The sequence below is a fragment of the Ovis canadensis genome, chromosome 18 (assembly GCF_042477335.2).
Source record: "Ovis canadensis isolate MfBH-ARS-UI-01 breed Bighorn chromosome 18, ARS-UI_OviCan_v2, whole genome shotgun sequence".
NCBI classification, from domain to species: domain Eukaryota; kingdom Metazoa; phylum Chordata; class Mammalia; order Artiodactyla; family Bovidae; genus Ovis; species Ovis canadensis.
Window position 1 is genome coordinate 45,985,989 of NC_091262.1, and position 18,188 is coordinate 46,004,176.

Here is an 18,188-nt window from a genome sequence, read left to right on the forward strand (position 1 = left end):
AGAGGAAAGGCAAAATCTTTCACTGGGTAGTGAACATGGATAGTTACTATTTGGGGGGGCTACCTATCCTTTCTGGATATTGGCAACATTGAGGAATTCCTTTGGCTTTTAAAAAGTGTTTTATTTCTTTATTTGGCTGTATTGGGTCTTACATGTGACACACAGGATCTTCACTGCGTCATGCTGGTTCTTTCACTGCAGTGCACAGACTCTGCAGCTGTGGTACACGTGCTGCAGGGCCAGTGGGTTTCAGTAGTTGTGGTGTGCTAGCTTAGCTGCTCCGTGGCATGTGGGATCTTAGTTCCTGGACCAGCTATCAAAGCAGCATCCCCTGCACTGCAAGGTGAATTCTTAACCATTGGACCACCAAGGAAGTCCCTGCTTTGGCTTTTAAGGCACCCACATTGTCTGATTTTGCACCATACACACCAAGGAGAAATAAAGTTTGGGAGAGGTAGATCCATATGTATGCTCGTCCAGCAAGCTAGACATAACACAGCCTTATAATCACACATCTTTACAGTATTCCACTTCTGTGTGTTTCCTCACCTGCATTCCCATTCCCTTTTCAAGGTTTTATTCATGAGTTTTTGCCAATTTTGCTTTTTGTTTTCCTTTTACAGTTGTGTTTGATCAGTACTGTGTATTTTTTGGAGGAGGAAGGAGGGAAACCTATTAGGAATAAAGAGTATCAAAGGGAGGCTTTAGCATGTTCTCAGTGTACCACCATGCACTGAAAGTTTTTAACAGATATGTTGTGGCACAGATAAATGGACAATATTGTACATACTTTTAAAGGAAGATGTTTTTTCCTATATTTTCTCTTCTACTGAAGTATGGTCTCTTAACAGTAAACACAGGGCATTATCCAGTGTTTTCTAACCCCTGATGAACATTATTAATCTGGGGGAGCTGTTTAAACATATTAAAATCTAACAACAGAAATGCCATTTTAACTGGGTTGGGGTAAGAACCATTGGTATGGTGGGAAAACTACAGGCTTTAGGATTAGAATTATCACTTACTGTGGTCTGTAACTTTAGGCAAGAAACAAATATTTGAGCCTCAGTTTCCCATCTATAAACTGAATTTACATGATTATGGTAAAGATTAGAGATAATATAAGAAGAGAAACTAGCAACATGCAAGACAAATAGCAAGTGACTAATAAATGTATTTATGCTCTTCTAAATACGTTTATAAGTAAGCAGACAAAACCCCATGGCATTAGAAAAGAGAACAAGTAAAATAGATATCCCTTCATATGCTAAAATCTTACAAATGACAAATTTAATACCAAAAGTCAAAAACTGTTATAGGAGTTTACAATCATTTCCAGATATTCCAAACTAAGACTGTGGGATTTACAGAGTGTTCCTACCACATTTTATTGTACCCCTGGGCTCTTTTAATGTTCTTATTTCAATGCATATCTTTTCAAAGGATAACTCTCTAAGCTATTACAAGGTTTCTGAGCCATTCTTCATTCTTACATTTCAATATCTGAGAGTAAAAACAGCAGCTTATAATAGTGGCAAACTGGTTATATGTTTCTGTCTGTACTCATTTAAGTATTTTGTGAGAAGCAGACGAGTACTTTGAAATTGCAGGCAATGAAAAACTAGAAAGCTGTGGCACCCACAAATTAACCAAAATTACTGTCTCTAATTGCTGGATCATGGAAAAAGGAAGAGAGTTCCAGAAAAACATCTACTTCTGCTTTATTGACTATGCCAAAGCCTTTGACTATGTAGATCACAATAAACTGGAAAATTCTGAAAGAGATGGGAATACCAGACCACCTGACCTGCCTCTTGAGAAACCTATATGCAGGTCAGGAAGCAACAGTTAGAACTGGACATGGAACAACAGACTGGTTCCAAATAGGAAAAGGACTACATCAAGGCTGTATATTGTCACTCTGCTTACTTAACTTATATGCAGAGTACATCATGAGAAATGCTGGGCTGGAAGAAACACAAGCTGGAATCAAGATTGCCGGGAGAAATATCAGTAACCTCAGATATGCAGATGACACCACCCTTATGGCAGAAAGTGAAGAGGAACTAAAAAGCCTCCTGATGAAAGTGAAAGAGGAGAGTGAAAAAGTTGGCTTAAAGCTCAACATTCAGAAAACAAAGATCATGGCATCTGGTCCCATCACTTCATGGGAAATAGATGGAAACACAGTGGAAACAGTGTCAGACTTTATTTTGGGGGGCTCCAAAATCACTGCAGATGGTGATTGCAGCCATGAAATTAAAAAACGCTTACTCCTTGGAAGAAAAGTTATGATCAACCTAGACAGCATATCCAAAAGCAGAGATATTACTTTGCCAACAAAAGTCCATCTAGTCAAGGCTATGGTTTTTCCAGTGGTCATGTATGGATGTGAGAGTTGGACTGTGAAGAAAGCTGAGCGCTAAAGAATTGATGCTTTTGAACTGTGGTGTTGGAGAAGACTCTTGAGAGTCCCTTGGACTGCAAGGAGATCCAACCAGTTCATTCTAAAGGAGATCAACCCTGGGTGTTCTTTGGAAGGACTGATGCTGAAGCTGAAACTCCAGTACTTTGGCCACCTCATGCGAAGAGTTGGCCAAAGACTGATGCTGGGAGAGATTGGGGGCGGGAGGAGAAGGGGACGACAGAGGATGAGATGGCTGGATGGGATCACTGACTTGATGGACGTGAGTTTGAGTGAACTCCGGGAGTTGGTGATGGACAAGGAGGCCTGGCATGCTGTGATTCATGGGGTTGCAAAGAGTCGGACCCGACTGGGCGACTGAACTGAACTGAACTGAGCATCTCTAATGCGTGAAACAATCCAACCCAAATTACAGCAAGCAGCTGGAGACAACTCCATTTTCAGACATATTAGCCAAACACAGTGATGTCCATTTGCAGATTTACAGTGATGCGCAAGTAAATGTGCATATTTCTATCTCTGTATCATTCAGAAGCACAAGTATGCCACTTGGCATAACGTACCACTTAATAAGTAATATTAACTGAATTCTTTAAAAAGTGTTAACCCATGCCCAATCACAACTATGATTATTCCCATATCAACAATAAAGGAAAATTATTTTTCTTTGTTCTGTCAAATGTTTAAATGTCCAGAAGTTATTAATGTTCATATATATTACATAATAGTACTTAATTTCTCAAATTTTTACTATAAAATTAGACCTACATCAATACTAATAGTCAGTTTGACAATAACATCTTAAACTATCTGACACTGATTTTCAAAAACAAATTCTATGGCCAAGAAACATGGAAAAGTGTTCAATGTCGTTAGTCACCAGTGAAAAGCAAATTAAAATTTCAATAAAATACCATCACAAGTTCACTGGAATGGCGAAAGTGAGCCAGTGTAATAACACCAAATACTGGAGAGAATGTAGAATAACTGGAACTCTAGTATCTTAGTTTTGCTTAGTTGTGCCATGCAGGATCTTTAGTTGCATCATGTAAACTCTTGGTTGTGGCATGTGGGATCTAGTTCCATGACCAAGGATTGAATCTGGGCTCCCCTGCATTGGGGGTGTGGAGTCTTAGGTACTGGACAACCAGGGAAGTCCCGGGAACTTTAATATCTTAACAGTGGGAGTGAAAGACACAGTAAATGACACGTAACTCACAGACAAGAAGATCTTACAGGTAGAAAATCCTAAAGAATAGACACACACACACAACTATGAGAACTAATAAAAGAATTTGGCAGTTTCAAGACACAAGATCTACACAAAAAGAAGTCACTTGTATTTCTAACACTAAAAATGAGCATGAAAATGATATCAAGAAAACAATTCCATTTACAATAGAATGAAAAAGAATAAAATAGGAAGAAAATCAAGGAAGTGCAAGATTGTACACTAAAAACTACAAAACATTAATTAAAGAAATTAAAGGAAACCTAAATAAATAAAAAAGCATCCCATGTTCATGGACTGGGAAACTTAATATTGTTAAGATAACAGTATTCCCAAAGTTGATCTTGTGATTCAATGCAATCCCCATTAAAACCTGTTTCCTTTATTTAGAAATTGACAAGTTAATCATAAAATTCATATGGAATCTCAAGAGACCCTGAATAACCAAGACACTCGGATGGAAAAAAATGGAAAGATTCACACTTCTCCAGTTCAAAACTTATTACAAAGCTAGAGTAATCAACATAGTGTGGTACTGGCATAAGAACAGACAAATGGAACAGGATTAGGAGTTCAGAAATAAACCCATACATTGGTAGTCAACTGAGTTTTGACAAGTGTGCCAAGATCATTCAATGGGCTAAATAATAGTTTCTTTAACAAACAGTGCTGGTAAAACTACTATCAACATGTAAAAGAATGAAGTTGGACCCCTACCTCACATCATATACAGAAATTAATTCAAAATGGATCAACAATCTAAATGCAAGCACTAAAACTATAAAGCTTTTAGAAGAAAACACAGGGGAAAGTTTCATTATTTTGACTTTGATAATGGATACTTAGATATGATACCAAAAAATGTAAGAAATAAAAGAAAATATTTTTAAATATTTTGTGCATCAAAAGACACTATCAAGAAAATGAAAAAAACTACAGAATGGGAGAAAATATTTATAAATCACATATCTAATAAAAGATTTGTATTTAGGATATATAAAGAACTCTCACAACACAACAGCAGAAAGAAAAGCAACTCAATTAAAAAATTAGCACAGGACTTGAATACATTTCTCCAAAAATGATATAGAAATGGCCAACAAGTAAACAAAAAGATACTCAGCATCATTAGTTACAAGTAAAATGCAAATCAAAACCATGAGATACCACTTCAATCCACTAGCATGGCCATAATCATAAAGACCAAAAAAAAGCAACAACCAAGAATTGGTGAGCATATGGATCTCGTAAATTTCTGACAGGAATGTAAAATGGTACAGCTACTATGGAAAACAGTGTGATGGTTCCTCAAAACACAGAATTACCATTCAGTTCAGTTCAGTTCAGTCGCTCAGTCATGCCCGACTCAGAACTGAGAAAAGGGACTCAAACAAATATGAATGTTGTGTTTCAATATGAATGTTCACAGCGGCATCATGTTCAATGTAGAAGCAACGCAAGTGTCCACTGACGAATGAATAAACAAAACACAAGTGTCCACTGATGAATGAATGAACAAAATGCAGAATGAATAAACAAAACAAAAATAAGCGCATGCTAAGTCGCTTCAGTCATGTCTGATTCTTTGCAACCTTATGGCCTACCAGGCTTCTCTGTCCATGGGGATTCTCCAGGCAATAATACAGGAGTGGGTTGCCATTTCCTTCTCCAGGGGATCTTCCTGACTCAGGGATGGGACCTGAGTCTCTTACGTCTCCTGCACTGGCAGGTGGGTTCTTCACCACCAGCATCACCTGGGAAGCCCCAGAACATAATGTACAATGGATTATTCAGCCATAAAAATGAATGAAGCACTGATGCATGCTACAAATGTAGTTGAAATTCAAAAACATTATGCTAAGTAAAAGAAGTCACATATATAAGATCACATAAATTAGTACTTTCATGTGAAATATCAAGAATAGTTAAAACCATACAGATAGAAAGCAGATTAGGAGTTGACAAGGGCTGGGTGAAGAGGGGGAATAAAGAATGACTGCTTCATGGATAAGGGATTTCCTTTGGGGTTGATGAAAATGTTTTGAAACTTGACAGAGGTGGTGGTTATACAACCTTGCGAATGTACTAAATGCTATTGAATTATGACCTTAAAATGGTTAATTTTATATTATATCAATTTTACCTCAATAAAAATAAATATATGAATAAGAAAAAAATTCTGATGCCTCTTATTACAAGTTATTAAGACTATTCTGGGTCTTGCTTAAAGAGGACACACACAGCAAAACAAGATTTAGAAATTACAAGAAGAAATTGATTATAGTTGCATTACAAAAAATTATCTTTTATTTCACTTGGGAAAATACAAGAGCAAATAACTTGAGGGATAAATAACCGGTAATCATATAAATACTGTTCTGTTTAGTTTCCTATATAATTACTCTTACAAGAACTTTTGGTTGGACATACACATTTTTCTTGCTCAAATATTCCCTTGTCAATGAGTCCTATCCTTACTAACATATTTAAAATTTCCATGACCTGTCTACTACTTCCAATCTATCATACTATACTTTTTTCCATAAAACATTAATATCTACTTAATACCTAATAATGTATAATGCAACTTACTAATTAGGCTCATTGTTGATGTTTATTTCCCTCTTCTAGAATATATGTTCCATGAAGATGGGCATTTTTGTCTGTTTTATTCCTGGATGAATAGTCAGTGCCTAGAACCATGCTCAGCACACTGTGAGTACTAAATAAATATTTGTGAGAGAATGAAGTGAATTAGCAGACCAGAGAAACTGAAAGCCAAGTGTCTAAGGAGGGAGGGAGAAGAGGGAAAACAATAAAAATCATGTCATGCATCAGGTATCAGAACCTGTAGGCAAGAGCATGTTGTAGGAATAAAAACAGCAGATTGGTTGAACATATTAATAACTGAGGGTCCAGAGACTCATACTATTCAAAATGTTCATGATATTCAAAATTATGGGGAGGGAGGTGGAAGGGGGGGTTCATGTTTGGGAACACATGTAATAATTAAAGATTTTAAAATTAAAAAAAATAAGATAAAATAAAATGGCATGAACTACTGAATTACTCCTCCAAAAACAGCAGTCCGATATAGGTCATTGATAAATGACATACAATACATGCAATCTGGTTAAAAGTTTTTATTTTCAAGTCAATCTAAATAAAACTGGCACACCATGTAGCAGACTTGAAGAAGACCTCAACTGAGGATATGAACTTTTGTAAGACAGATATGCCAAAGAGACACTGTAAAGAATGAAGTCACCGTTCCTTCCAAAATAATCCAGCGTTATCAATCATTAAAGGTTATTCTCCTTAGCATGCCGAAATGGATTAATTGCAGCGTCAGTTTAAAATAACAAAAAGACTGAAATAGATACTTTATGAACAGACAAGGCAGTCATAAGAATCTCTAACTGTGTATACATACCTATTAAATGATATTATTTTGATTCTAAAAAAAAAAAAACAAATTACCTGGCGTATAAAGAACCCCATAGGAAAAGACAATCAACAGATGCCAGTGTCAAGATGACATAGATGGTAAAGTTACCTGACAAAGACATTTAATTACCCATTAAAAAACTACTTGTGGGAGAAGATATGAAGAAAAACTAAATGGAAATTTTGGAATTGAAAAATACAACATTTTAAATGGAAAAATCCACTGGGAAGGCTCAACAGCCAATGATAAAGGAAAAAGTCAATGAATTTGAGGATAGTTAATAAAAATTATACAATCTGAATGACAGAAATAAATTTGAGTAACAAAAAAGAAAAAGAAGACAGCTTCAGAGACCAAAAATAACCAAAGGCCTATCATCAATGTTACTGGAGGCTCAGAAGGAAAGAAAAAAGAGCATGGTGCTACAGGGAACTCAGTGTGCTCTGTGATAGCCTGGAGGGTGGGATGGGGTGGGAGGTGGGAGGGAGGCTCAGGAGGGAGGTGGCATATGTATGCTTACGGCTGATTCACATTGCCGTATGGCATTGTGAAACCGAAACAACACTGTGAAACAATTATCCTCCATTTAAAAAAAATTTTTGAATTGTGAAAAAAAAAAAAAAGATGGTGCTAAAAATACAGGAGAAGAAATAATGTCTGAAAATCTCTCAAGTTTGGCAAAAGATACAAAGCTACAGATTTAAAAAGCCCAGGGAATTTAGTAAAGGATAAGCACAAAGATATCTAAACCCAGGATATCATAATCACACTTGATGAAAACTAAGAAACAAAAGTAGAAACTAGCCAAAGAAAAACAATACTTTTAGAGAATCAACCAGAATGACTTAAGATTTCTCACCAGAAACAGCAGAGAATAGTAACAGGAAGTAACACATTATTTTTAAAGCCTTGAAAGAACTGAACTATCAACTAAGGATTCTACATTCAACAAAAATGTCCTTCAGGTGTAAAGGTCAGATATAGATGCTTTAGATGAATGAGAACAAGAGAAAAGGTTGCCAGCAGACATGCTATAAAATAATTGGTTTTTCTGTTGTTCAGAGAGAAGCTATCAGTAGGAAGTTTGGATGATTAGGAATAAAGAAAGAGGAAGAGAAACTGTAAAAATCTAGATAAACATAACAGACTATTCTTTCCTCTTGAATTCCTTATGTTTGACATCTGAAAGCAAAAAATTATATGGTCTGATAGAGTTTTCATTTAATGTAGTGTAATATATAAGAAACATAACCTAAAGGGGGCAAAGATGAAGTCATTTTTATGGTGATAAGATTTCTACATTTTACTTGAAATAGTAAAATACTGACTGTACAAGTTTAGTATGTACATTGTAATCCTTAAAAGAGTGTCTACAAAGAGCAAAACACATAATAGGTAAGTTAAGCAGAATAACAGAAAATGTTCAAATTAGTTAGGAAAGAGAAAAAAATATTAAAAAAACAGAGATAACAAACAGAAGATAAACAGTACACCTAAATTCAAATATGTCAATTAGGACTTCCCTAGCTAGGCTTCAACAGTAGTGAAACAAGAACTTCCAGATGTACAAGATGGATTTAGAAAAGGCAGAGGAACCAGAGATCAAATTGCCAACATCCATTGGATCATAGAAGAGGCAAGAGAATTCCAGAAAAACATCTAATTCTGCTTCATTGACTACACTAAAGCCTTTGACTGTGTGGATCACAATAAACAGGAAAATTCTGAAAGATGGGAATATCATCTTTCAGAATACCTTAAGGAATAACTTACCTGCCTCCCGAGAAATCTGTATGCAGGTCAAGAAGCAACGGAACTGGACATGGAAAAATGGACTGGTTCAAAATTGGAAAAGGAGTACGTCAAGACTGTATATTGCCACCCTGCTTACTTAACTTATACACAGAGTAAGTACATCACGCAAAATGCCAGGCTGGATGAAGCACAAGCTGGAATCAAGATTGCTGGGAGAAATATCAGTAACCTCAGATATGCAGATGACACCACCCTTATGGCAGAAAGTGAAGAGGAACTAAGGCGCCTCTTGATGAAGGTGAAAGAGGTAAGTTAAAAAGTAGGCTTAAAACTTAGCATTCAAGAAACGAAGATCATGGCATCCAGTCCCATCACTTCAAGGCAAATAGACTGGGAAATAATGGAAACAGTGACAGACTTTATTTTTTTGGGCTCCAAAATCACTGCAGATGGTGACTGCAGCCATGAAATTAAAAGACGCTTGCTCCTTGGAAGAAAAACTATGACAAACCTAGATAGCATATTAAAAAGCAGAGACATCACTTTGCTGACACAGGTCCATCTAGTCAAAGGTATGGTTTTTCCACTAGTCATGTACAGATGTGAAAGCTGGACCATAAAGGAGGCTGAGGGACCATGAATTGATGCTTTTGAAGTGTGGTGTTGAAGAAGACTCTTGATAGTCCCTTGGCCTGCAAGGAGATCAAACCAGTCAATCCTAAAGGAAATCAACCTTGAATATTCATTGGAAAGATTGATGCTGAAGTTGAAATGCCAATACTCTGTCCACCTGATGGAAAGAGTCAACTCATTGGAAAAGACCCTGATGCTGGAAAAGATTAGGGCAGGAGGAAAAGGGGGCAACAGAAGAAAGATGTTGGATGGCATCACAGACTCAATGGACATGAGTTTGAGCAAACTCCGGGAGACAGTGAAGGACAAGGAAGCTTGGCATGCTTCAGTCCATGGGGTCACAAAGAGTTGGACATGACTGACTGAACAATAACAAGAGCAACAAGAAGGACTTTCCTGGTGGTACAGTGGATAAAAATCCACCTGCCAATGCTGGGGACACAGGTTTGACTCCTAGTTGGGGAAGATTCCACATGCTGTAGAGCAACTAATCCCATACATCACAACTACTGAGCCTATGCTCTAGAGGCTGTGCTCTACAACGAGAAGCTGCCACAGTTAGAAGCCCATGCACAGCAACTAGACAGTAGTCCCCACTCACTGCAACTAGAGAAAGCCCATACACAGGAACCAAGACTCAGTGCAGCCAAAAACAAATAAGTAAAATTAAAATATGTCAATTACATTAAATGCAAATAGTATACACATTAAAGAGATTATCAGAATGGAGCTGGAAAATGATGACTCAATTATTTGGTATTTACAAGAAACACACTTCAAATATAATTTTACAGGTAGATTAAACCTTTATTTTTTTTTTAAGATAGATAGACATGAAGCCACTAATAAACATAAAGCTGGAGTGGTTATATTATCAAAGGAGACTTCAGGGTAAAGAAAAATAACAGGAATGAAGAGTAACCTTATATACTAAAAAATGTCAATTCTCCAAGAAGACATAGCAATTTTAAATGTGTATGCACCTAACAAGAGAGATTCAAAATGCATGAAGCAAAAACTGACAGATCTGAAAGGAGAAACAAACAGATAAATTACAATTACGTTTGGTAATCTCAGCATTTCTCTCTCAGTAAACAACAATGAACAAACAGCAATGACACAGAAGACCTAAACAAGGCCATCAACCAATTGAATCTGACATTTATAGATATTTATCCAACAAAGGCAGCATATACATTCTGTCCAATTTTATATGAAACATTTACCAAGATACACCATATCCTAGGTCATGAAAGAAATCTCAAGAAATTTAGAAGAATAGAAATCAAGAATGTTCCTTGTCCATAAAAAAGAGAAATTAAAAACAGAAGGATGATAGGAAAATATCCAAATACCTGGAAACTGTCTAAACAATCTATGCAAAAAGGAATATTCAGAGGAAATTAGAAAATATTTTTGGGGACACTTCCCTGGTGGTCCAGAGGTTAAGATTCTGTGTTTTCACTGTAGGGGGCATGGGTTCAACCGCTGGTCGGGGAACTAAGATCCCATAGCATGCTGTACACAATGCAGTCAATACATGTGTCATATATATATATATACAAAGAGAGAGAGAGTAATATACTTCTAATTCTTTGCAAACATCTTTTCTCCTTAAAATTTATAGGTACATATATACATATTTTAAAAATAGATATATACTGCTAAAATGCCCTCAGAAAGATCTTTGAATTTTGACTCAAAACTTACTTCCTCTGAAAAACTTTCCCTGATTAGCCCTTTCCTATTGCTCCATCTGTGCAAATATTTGGCCTCATTAAATTACTATTATATTTATTGGACCATATAAGCAATTACTGTTTTAATAAGACATTAGGCCTCTAGGCTATCTGCTTACAAAGCACATGATATCTTAGAGGAAATCTAAGTGAGGAAATAATAAACTTATGGGCTATGAAATGGGTAGCAAAATTGACATAAAAAGATGAGTTATTAGAATTAATTGGGTAACCCCCCATTTTCCATGAATGAAGCATATTCTAATCATTTTTAGGTTTTCCTATTGTTCTGGTTTGTGTGCCTCATAAGAGGCAGTGGCTTCTGGTACAGTTTGCATTGTCTGTATTATCTTCGAAATTAGTAAAAAAAAAAAGTTCAAGCACTGAAAAATTGTATCAAATTTTCTGTATCTTCAAAATTCATATATGCCCTCTCTAGATTTCTATCATGCCTCCCTTAGAAGGCATGAAATTGAAGGCTAACTGATGTTGTGTGACAGAAAAGTGTAATAATTCAGAAACACTGGCTGTTGTGTTTTATTCCACTTGTGAAATGAAATCACATACATTAAAATAAGAATAAAGTCTCAAATTGTGCATTCTTGGCATCTGACATTACTCACAAACAATTAGCTAGCACTAATCAGGTCCAATATTGTGAATGTTTCATTAAGAAAAAATTAATTAGCTTTGTTAATTATGAATGTCACAGGAAAATCCAGCCTCAAGCACTCTGATTGTTACTATTTGTTTTTAGGAATCATTTGCTGAGAATTGCTTCCCTTAGTTTTATTTCTATGCCTTAATTATATGATCTTAAAACATGGCAGCCTCTTGTATTATACATTTCCTGCAAATATTAAGCAAATATGCTAAAGCAGGAGCATATTTTACATAACCACACATGTCAGACTAAATGTGAGCCAAGAAAAAGAATGAATGCAACTCATATCTGATTTATATTTGGCAAATACAGAGATATCATAAGCTCCTGGTTTAAATGCCTACATGTTATTTCCATGGCAACTGCATAAACATTTTCCCCATAACACACAGCAAACTTCATTCTTTATATCCCATTATTTATTTTTTCTGCTCTCAGGGGAAAGCCTAATTTATTCCCTAGGGAAAATCAATCAATGATTTTCTTAATCAGTGGCATTTGAAGAGTAGGTGGCACAGTTCTTTTTATGGAAAAGTAATTTCCACCAACGCTCTTGCTATGTGACAGAGACTAGGGGAGAATAAAAGTAGTACTTGCTTTCAGGAAAGTGTGAGTACAAGTTGCATTCTTCAAAGAGCAAGAGAATGTACATTAGAAAATCCACAAAAGGTTGGCCAAAATGATCACATGCAACTCCAACTTCCCTTTGTCTGTGCATAGAGTATCACAAAGACTCCTTTAGGTAAAAAAAAAAAAAAAAAAAAAAGGCATTCTTTCATTTCTATAGAGTTTGGCAGTCTTTAAAAAATTCCTTTGCTGCTTTCCTTGTGTGATAGACATTGTACAGAACTAGAGGCAAGAGAAAGACTACCCACTTAAAAGTGATCAAATGACAGTTCAAAGGAAGAATAAAGGGAAACCACGTCAGGTTCCTCCACTTTGTCTATTCTTTCAGCCTGAGGTAATTATCATGATTCAAATTGCACTGGATGGAAGAGATCCCTTATTGGATTTTAGCTATCAAATGAACAATTTCCCAAAGTGCTCAAAAGGACAGTGGATCAACTAACATTCTTCCGTGTACTCAGTGCTCAGTGGGTTGGCAAAGGAAGCCCATTCAGGATGAGTGTACATATTAGCCAGTCCCTTCCTCTGAGCTTCCCTGGCACCATGATAGCACTTATCATGTTCTGTAATTGTTTACATACGAGTCCCGCAAAGGGGCTTTATAATACCCCTCCAATCTAACACAGTTAGATTGCTCTGTGAATAGTAGCATGCTTAATAAGCCAGTGGGTTAAAAGAATATTTAGCTATAACATATACACATTTCCTACAATACATAATGCTTCTCACTCAAAAGATTTGTCTTCTAGTTATTCCTTCTACCATTTAGATATTTCTATTCTCATGGGAGTTTTATTACTTCATTTCTATACAGTGAATCTCTTACCATCTCCTCTCTTTCACTTATCTTCAAGGCCTATGTTTAGTTATGAGGCAAGGGCTTTTGGGTGTTTTTTGGCTTTGTTTGTACTGTTCCAGTATCATTTGTTGGAAAGATTAATCTTTCTTCATTAGACTGCTTCTTAACCTTGTAAAAAATCAATTGATCATATACACACATACACACACATATATGTACACACACACACACACACACACACAAATCTGCATCTTGTTTCCTTTTAAACATTCCCCATGTGAAACTCACCTGTATTCTAGCACTAGTTATACAATGGTGCATTATTTAACATCAGAGAGTTCTAAAGTACGAGAATGTTTCATGTTTTCCTTCCTATATATGTTAAACCAACAGAAGGAAACAAAAGCTGGGCCTGACTCCAAGAAGAATGAGTTTCTTAGGGAATGAGTGTTTCCTTTCATTTATACAATTTGGTATTTTTAGATAAGCTCTCCTGTGACCATGTGCCAGAATTGTTAATCTTCAAAATGTACGAGCTGAAATGATAAAAACTAATCCCCACCTCCCCCGCCATTATTCTGTTGCTACTGCTTCAGTTCAGTTCAGTCGCTCAGTCGTGTCCGACTCTTTGCGACCCCATGAATCGCAGCACGCCAGGCCTCCCTGTCCATCACCAACTCCCAGAGTTCACTCAGATTCACGTTCATTGAGTCAGTGATGCCATCCAGCCATCTCATCCTCTGTCGTCCCCTTCTCCTCCTGCCCCCAATTCCTCCCAGCATCAGAGTCTTTTCCAATGAGTCAACTCTTTGCATGAGGTGGCCAAAGTACTGGAGTTTCAGCTTCAGCATCAGTCCTTCCAAAGAAATCCCAGGCCTGATCTCCTTCAGAATGGACTGGCTGGATCTCCTTGCAGTCTAAGGGACTCTCAAGAGTCTTCTCCAACACCACACTTCAAAAGCATCAATTCTTCGGCACTCAGCCTTCTTCAAGTCCAACTCTCACATCCATACATGACCACAGGAAAAACCATAGCCTTGACTAGACAGACCTTAGTCGGCAAAGTAATATCTCTGCTTTTGAATATGCTGTCTAGGTTGGTCATAACTTTTCTTCCAAGGATTAAGTGCCTTTTAATTTCATGGCTGCAATCACCATCTGCAGTGATTCTGGAGCCCAAAAATATAAAGTCTGACACTGTTTCCACTGTTTCCCCATCTATTTGCCATGAAGTGATGGGACCAGATGCCATGATCTTTGTTTTCTGAATGCTGAGCTTTAAGCCAACTTTTTCACTCTCCTCTTTCACTTTCATCAAGAGGCTTTGAGTTCCTCTTCACTTTCTGCCATAAGGGTGGTGTCATCTGCATATTTGAGGTTACTGATATTTCTCCCAGCAATCTTGATTCCAGCTTGTGTTTCTTCCAGTCCAGCGTTTCTCATGAGGTACTCTGCATAGAAGTTAAATAAGCAGGGTGACACTATACAGCCTTGACGTACTCCTTTTCCTATTTGGAACCAGTCTGTTGTTTCATGTCCAGTTCTAACTGTTGCTTCCTGACCTCCATACAGATTTCTCAAGAGGCAGGTCAGGTGGTCTGGTATTCCCATCTCTTTCAGAATTTTCCACAGTTTATTGTGATCCACACAGTCAAAGGCTTTGGCATAGTCAATAAAGCAGAAATAGATGTTTTTCTGGAACTCTCTTGCTTTTTCCATGATCCAGCAGATGTTGGCAATTTGATCTCTGGTTCCTCTGCCTTTTCTAAAACCAGATGAACATCTGGAAGTTCACAGTTCACATATTGCTGAAGCCTGGCTTGGAGAATTTTGAGCATTACTTTACTAGCATGTGAGATGAGTGCAACTGTGTGGTAGTTTGAGCATTCTTTGGCATTGCCTTTCTTTGGGATTGGAATGAAAACTGACCTTTTCCAGTTCTGCGGCCACTGCTAAGTTTTCCAAATTTGCTGGCATATTGAGTGCAGCACTTTCACACCATCATCTTTCAGGATTTGAAATAGCTCTACTGGAACTCCATCACCTCCACTAGCTTTGTTCGTACTGATGCTTTCTAAGGCCCACTTGACTTCACATTCCAGGATGTCTGGCTCTAGATGAGTGATCACACCATCGTGTTTATCTGGATCATGAAGATGTTTTTTGTACAGTTCTTCCGTGTATTCTTGCCACCTCTTCTTAATATCTTCTGCTTCTGTTAGGTCCAGACCATTTCTGTCCTTAATCGAGCCCATCTTTCCATGAAATCTTCCCTTGGTATCTCTAATTTTCTTGAAGAGATCTCTAGTCTTTCCCATTCTGTTCTTTTCCTCTATTTCTTTGCATTGATCGCTTAAGAAGGCTTTCTTATCTCTTCTTGCTATTCTTTGGAACTCTGCATTCAGATGCTTTTATCTTTCCTTTTCTTCTTTGCTTTTCGCCTCTCTTCTTTTCACAGCTATTTGTAAGGCCTCCCCAGACAGCCATTTTGCTTTTTTGCATTTCTTTTCCATGGGGATGGTCTTGATCCCTGTCTCCTGTACAATGTCACAAACCTCATTCCATAGTTCATCAGGCACTCTATCTATCAGATCTAGGCCCTTAAATCTATTTCTCCCTTCCACTGTATAATCATAAGGGATTTGATTTAGGTCATACCTGAATGGTCTGGTGGTTTTCCCTACTTTCTTCAATTTGAGTCTGAATTTGGTAATAAGGAGTTCATGATTTGAGCCACAGTCAGCTCCTAGTTTTGTTTTTGTTGACTGTATAGAGCTTCTCCATCTTTGGCTGCAAAGAATATAATCAATCTGATTTCGGTGTTGACCATCTGGCGATGTCCATGTGTAGAGTCTCCTCTTGTGTTGTTGAAAGAGGGTGTTTGCTATTACCAGTGCATTTTCTTGGCAAAACTCTATTAGTCTTTGCCCTGGTTCATTCCGCATTCCAAGGCCAAATTTGCCTGTTGCTCCAGGTGTTTCTTGACTTCCTACTTTTGCATTCCAGTCCCCTAGAATGAAAAGGACATCTTTTTTGGGTGTTAGTTCTAAAAGGTCTTGTAGGTCTTCATAGAACCATTCAACTTCAGTTCTTCTGCGTTACTGGTTGGGGCATAGACTTGGATCACTGTGTTATTGAATGGTTTGCCTTGGAGACGAACAGAGATCATTCTGTCATTTTTGAGATTGCATCCAAGTACTGCATTTCGGACTCTTCTGTTGACCATGATGGCTACTCCATTTCTTCTGAGGGATTCCTGCCTGCAGTAGTAGATATAATGGTCATCTGAGTTAAATTCACCCATTCCGGTCCATTTTAGTTCGCTGATTCCTAGAATGTTGACGTTCACTCTTGCCATCTCTTGTTTGACCACTTCCAATTTGCCTTGATTCATGGGCCTGACATTCCAGGTTCCTATGCAATATAGCTCTTTACAGCATCAGACCTTGCTTCTCTCACCAGTCACATCCACAGCTGGGTATTGTTTTAAATTTGGCTCCATCCCTTTATTCTTTCTGGAGTTATTTCTCTACTGATCTCCAGTAGCAGATTGGGCACCTACTGACCTGGGGAGTTCCTCTTTCAGTATCCTATCATTTTGCCTTTTCATACTGTTCATGGGGTTCTCAAGGCAAGAATACTGAAGAAGTTTGCTGTTCCCTTCTTTGGGGACTGTTAATTCAGAATTAAAACACCAGTGAGGTTAGGACTAAACTGGCTTGCCTAGTACAAGCATTTGTGCAGATTTCTAGTTTCTCACCCTTATAAGAAGGTGAGGAACAGAAACAAGGAGATGCTTTGTATTTATCATGCTCTTCAATTGCCACATATATTTAGTGGTATTCTAGCTAAGTGTCATGAACTTAAAACATTTACTGCTAATTACACTTGGTACAAAGAATCAAAGGGTAAAAAATGTGTTCTCAACACCCATAGCAATCCTTTCTCCCGCAATAAGATTTCTATCTCTTCCTCTATCATCCCTTATGCCATGGCCAGGTCCTTGGTGAAAGGACTTCTAAGCTCTTTAAGAAGTTCAGATAAACATCCTCTTTCTGTATTGTCTTGTCATGGCATTTTCAGAGGCTAACTCTCCTCACACATCATGACTGACTTCTTACTACCTAGTACTGTTGTCTTGCCAGCAATACATGTGTGAAGGGAGACTTCCTACCACATGGTATAGTCATTTCTTGGTCATCTGACTCTACTACAGAGTACTTCTGCTACAGTGATCTCAGTAGAGAAGAATTAAAACAGCTAATGTGAGAGATATAAGCCCACAGAAATAACTGTTTTCCCAACAAAAGTCTTTGAAAATACATTTGAAAACCTACAGAATGAAAGAATTACATTCTTCCAAAACACAACGCAGAATTAACTAGAAGACAGTGGTATTTTAGGTATCAAGAAGGGAACACAGGAGGACAAAATCATAACACAACAGCAAATCCCCACTATTGTTTTTTTAAGTGAAAGAAGGTTTATCTAAAGAAACACGCTCCATAGACAGAGTGGAGACCATCCTGGAAGGCAGGAGAGGCTTGAGAAATCTCTACTATTAACTATAGTATGTTGTCCACTCACCTGTGCTATGTTTTATTTTGAGTTCATATGAAAAAATGCATTTAAATGAATACCACACATCATGAAAGATGGAAAAAGTACATCTATTATATCATTATTTACATTTCATGTTGTTTATGGGTACATACATAAGAATATATATTCACCAACCTCACAGCATTTTCTCCAGAAAAGGATGACAAGAATAAGATTGGAGAAAGATACAAAGAGGATCTCAATTGTTCCTAAATTGTTTTATTTCCTTAAAAAAAAGGGGGGGTGGAAATGTTAGCATTCAATT

The 18,188-nt window shown here is 37.3% G+C and overlaps 1 protein-coding gene across 6 annotated transcripts in view; it reads right to left on the minus strand.

Moving 5' to 3' along the window:
• PEAK1 (pseudopodium enriched atypical kinase 1) overlaps positions 1 to 18,188 on the minus strand; it is a 323,221-nt gene that overhangs the window by 131,310 nt on the left and 173,723 nt on the right. For 2 of the 6 annotated variants that reach the window (XM_069560147.1, XM_069560152.1), the window contains one exon: positions 5,261 to 5,410. The exons of the other annotated variants lie outside the window; for them this stretch is intronic. The gene's annotated coding sequence lies outside the window, so the exon portion shown is untranslated. The remainder of the gene's footprint in view (positions 1 to 5,260; positions 5,411 to 18,188) is intronic. 6 annotated transcript variants of the gene reach the window in all.